Below are 5133 nucleotides of genomic sequence, written 5' to 3' on the forward strand. Positions count from 1 at the left end.
AATCATCAGATAATAAAGCAGGAAGCGTTTTGCTGAACTGCCAGCATATGATTTTAAACTAATATGAATTCGCTCATCATATGAAACGCGTGTTTGACGTGCGCGCGCTTCATCTGCAATAGTAAATACGTTAACTTACAATTAATTTGCTGCAATTTCACTTCAATGTAACGTTAAGATTAGCGGGGTGACAAATGGAGCTTCTGACGAGCGGCTCTGTGAATTTTTTTTAACATTAACAACGTCATAATTTGCATTTTTCTTGACCAACAGTTTGTCTTGTTCATCAAGGCGTGGAGAAATTAGTAAAACTGCACAGCAATAGTACATTCCAAGACTTTCTAACCGAAGGTAAGCTAAGAATCTTGTGCTACTGCCTAGAAATGCATTTAGTTATATAGGAACTATGCTTGAGGTATAGGGATTGTGTATGTTAATACTTTACAATAAGGTCTCATTTGTTAACATAAATGTGCGAACTAACAATGACTAGCTTTAGTATTAGTTAATAAAAGTATAACTTTGTTCATTTTAGTTCATAGTGCTTTCATGTTAACAGATACAACTTTTGATTTTTATAATGTATAAGGAAATGTCAGGTTGGAAATGTTGAGATGAACAATAACTAAATTATTAAATGCTGTAGAAGTATTGTGCATTCTTAGTCCATGTTAACTAATGAAACCCTGTTGTAAAGCACCAAATTTCAGCTTGTTAATATTGTCAGTCACATGACAGAAATTCAGGGGTAAGACTTAAGTGTACAGATGCAAGAAATACACACAGCTGTGTCAATTGGTGTAGAAAACAATATTAAGTTTAGCATTAACTGTATTTTCTTTTTTTACATTGAAGGAGGATCCCCACCCACCATTATTTCTCCCTGTCCTATCCTGAAAGACCCTTTTTCAACAAAGGGCTATGTAAGAATCTTTTGTGTTGATGTACTTGTAACACAATCTAGTTGGACATGAAGTTTTGTGCTCCTTTTTTGTGGCATAATTACTAAGTTTGACTCATTTGCACATTCATGATGTCTTAGTCCTAAAACAACAACACTATCCATTTTGGTGGTAAAGGATGAAAAAGTAACCTTAGAAATCTTGTAATATGTTTTGTCATTAGATAAATCAGGACTTTGCTCTGCTGTCCAATGCTGAAAACATCCAACAAGCGTTCTTGAGAGGTGGGAGACCGCATTCAAGCAAAAGATTTTCAATGATGCCCAGTCGCTTACTTCAACAGCAGAAATCTGGTGTCTTCTCAATGCAGCGGGTGGCCAAGGATCTGAAAATGGTTGGCATTATTTGTGAGGATGGCAAAATTTCATATTTGCTCTGGTTGCTTGTTGTTGTGAGCACTAAATGTTTGTTTTTGTTTTCCTAAATCGCCCACAACCCCCTAAACATCTACTCATTTAGATTGGGACAGTGATGTCATCTGTCCAGCTGCAGTTGCATCTCCTGCTCCAGGGAGGAAGAAGACCAAGATCAGTCCAACAGAGGCTGTTGACAGACTTGTGCATTTCCATAAGGTAAAACTAACAATACCGTTGCAAAGTCATTGTGAATGTTTAAATGCAGTGGTTTTCAATCATATTGTCCTTGGGATTCACCCCTCTGCACATTTTTCTAGACACTGGCATAATCTGTCTAAATGTTCCTTTTAGACTCTCTAACTGATTTTGTGTTCACTTTCATTATATTGACCTACAGCTCTCGGATGTGCATGTACAACTCTGTGTTCTAATGAAGTCAGTCACATAGCTTGGTTTGGCTGAGCGTGTATCAGCAAATTTACAGTTTTTCTCAATTGCTAAAACACTAAACCCCAATCTCTGAACCAAATTCTCACTAGCTTAAACCAATCTGTCGAATAAAGCACTCTTTCTGCTAAACTTTAAACACGTTCAGGCAGTTAGGCTCTATTTGCAAATCTCATGCACCGTTTTGCAAAACTCTAAACACATTCTCATTCACTTAAACACTTTTCACACTGTGATGCATTTGTGCTGCAAAAAGCTAAACACAAGCGGCAAAAGTTAAACACAACTAAAGTACAGTTGTCATCGTTTACACACAAATATTCAAAACTGTTCACACTTGTTTCCAATGATGTGATCAAACCAACTGTTCAAAATATGAGCCAGTTCAGAGTGCACAAATGGCACAGGTGACTGAATCATGATACGAACAATAGATGGAAACAATCTGAGAAGGAGAGGAGGAAGAGTACATGTAAGAAGTGGTGGATAAGGAGAGAAAGAGTAAGGTTTAGAGAGTGTTATCAAGGCTGGATCTGTCAGACCACAGGGTTTTTTTCTCTTTGCCAGAAAAAAAGACAACATTACTTGTGATGTGGACAAAGTCCTCAGGCCGGACTCAAGCACAAAGACATGATGCTGAGACAGAATGAATCTCTAATTGACCCTGATTTTACAACTGCACAACTTACAGTATTTGACTGTACTGTAACATGCTATGCACTTAGAGTTTTATTTGACCCTTTTTGGCCTTTGCAGTTGGACTGCAGTATTTTTGCAGTATCCAAGTGCTGAATATATATACACACATTCAGTACTATTCAATATTCAGCACAATACTATTCTTGCGTTTTGAAATCATTGGCAAATGACTCTAATATTAAATGTATATTCTGAGGAAATTACAATGTTTTCTGACCTTAGATGCATTCAAACCTGTTGTAGGGGATTCCAACACAATATTAGGACACTTTAAAATACCATATGAGCTGCTCTTAAAGAAAAATAAAAAATGAATATACATAATTTAAAGCTTGCATTTTTGAAAGAAACTAAGGCTGATGATAAACAGGGCAACTTTGTGCAATGTTGCCATAAATAGGCAACCAGGTGTGACACGGGGCTCACAACTGATCTAAAATATCCAGATAGAAATGTTACCCATTCTCAATGGGACGTGCCCAAGCAATATTGTTCAAAAAAAGTTACCCAGCAAAATTTCTCAAAAATTTGCCCTGTGTATCATCAGCCTATAACATATTTTACTTTATTTTTTCATATTCCAGTGCTTCGGTCATTTTATAATTTTGCTGTTATATATATATATATATTTTTTTTGTTTTTGCTCACTTTTGTGTTATATGGACTTATCATTACAAGCAAAGTGTGTTATGTATAAACAGTGTTTTGCATATGAAGTGCAAACATAATAATGTTTAAATGTATGTTCATTGGAATGTTCATTTAACTTTCAATTAATTTTGAGTGAAGATTATTAGTGCAAATAGTTGCTAACAACAGTTTTTTCTGGGTCAAGTAGCCAAAGCATAATGTTTTCAATTCTAAAAATCTTTTTAAAAAACGTCACATTCATATATGCTTTAAAAGCAGAAAAATAATCAGTTAGATCTTTACACACATGCACAAAACTTCCTCTTTTTCCTCACGACATTCTGTACACTCTTAAAAATAAAGCTTTTTTATTAGCATCAATGGTTTTATGAAGAACCTTAAACATCAATGGAACGTTTCAAATGCAGAAAAGGTTCTTTATAGTCAAAAAAGGTTCTTGAGGATTTTAAAAATGTTCTTCAAAATGGTTATTTTAGGAACTGTTCACTGAAAGGTTCTTTTGGGAACAAAAAATGGTTCTTCTATGGCCTCACTGCAAAAACACCCTTTTGGAGCCTTGAGCATACTCAAGCGATATACAGTATATATTGTTGCCCAGCTCTAAACTGCTAAATGCTAAAAGTTCATATGTGCGTTGAGCTGAGAACTGCCTGCTGATTGTTCTAGTTCCCTTTCAAGGGAACTTCGAACTGCGTCCTCTAGGGGTCGCTATGGGGAACACCTCGTCGTGACCCGTGTCTGAAGCATACAAATGAAAACACACCAACGAGTTGGCCGGCGACAGCCTCTGACGTCACTACCGGTGCGACTATAAAACAGGCATCGGGAAAACACGTCATTCTCTTCTTCGTCTTCACTGACTGTTTTGTTTGAAGCGTGCATCTGAAAGAACCGGTAAGAGCGCTCTTTCTCTGTCTATCATGGCGACTACTAGCAAGCGTTTAGACAATGTATGCATCCGTGACGGCGTTATTTGACACCTGATGACACACACGATCTTTACGTGATTTGTTTGGGTAAAGAGCACGCACGCGATGTCTTTGAGGAGGCAATCTGCGTGCATTGCGAGCATTTTTTCAAGAAAAAAGCTCCGCTCTCGTTCGTCTCTCTTTCCGAAAAAAAAAAGAAAAAAGGCAGCCATCTGCTTCCCGCGGTTCAGGACCCGCCGTTGCTGAGGCACGGAGGAGAATGAGCTCGTGAGAATTTCAGGTGGATCTGTCTGAATGGTTTAAAGAGGGACTTTCCCTTTCGCGCTCAAAATGGCGGCGGACGAGAGAGAGAGCCTCGGGAGGATGAGGTTATATCTTTAACACTTTCTGATACTGAGGTTAGTGCTCTGCTGGGTTTTTACCCAGGAAAAGCAGGAGATTTTTGAGGATGGTGAAGAAGCTGAGGCTGAGCCTTCTCAATTCTCCTGCCCTGCGTATGTAGAGCTGTTGGAGTTTATGGATCGCACCTCGATGAGCGTTATCTTTCCGACCATAGCCCTCCAGCTCAGGTGAGCCTTCCATTTCTGCCTGATCTCCATACAGAGATCGAAAGGAAATGAAAGAGGCTGTTTTCTTCTCGCATCCATCGGTTTCAGCATAAGAGTTTTGCCGACATCGAGGCGATGCGCGAAAACGGCTATGAGAGGATGCCCCCCTGCAGAAAGAGCTTTCATTCTGCGGGGGAGACATCCTCTCTTAATCTCCCTCCTTGCCATCTAAGCCCCTTCAAGCAATGCATCTTGCTTAAATGGCAAGGCATACGCAGCAGCAGGTCAGGCTGTGGCTTTATTACAAAATAAATGCTTCAAGCATATCAGATTGATCTGCTGAGAGACCTGGATAGAGGCGAAGGCCTTTTTCCTGATCAGGTAGCCGAGCTGCGCCGCACCACAGGCCTCTCTCCGGGCTACCAATCAGGCCGCCTCTGCCAAGCGCAGGACTATGGCGGCCATGGTGGTGGCGGAGAGACATCTGTGGATGAACCTGGCAGACATCGGGAAGAAAGAAATGGCTTTCTTCTCGATGCTC

The sequence above is a fragment of the Cyprinus carpio genome, unplaced genomic scaffold, assembly GCF_018340385.1.
Source record: "Cyprinus carpio isolate SPL01 unplaced genomic scaffold, ASM1834038v1 S000006665, whole genome shotgun sequence".
In the NCBI taxonomy this organism is placed as follows: Eukaryota; Metazoa; Chordata; class Actinopteri; order Cypriniformes; family Cyprinidae; genus Cyprinus; species Cyprinus carpio.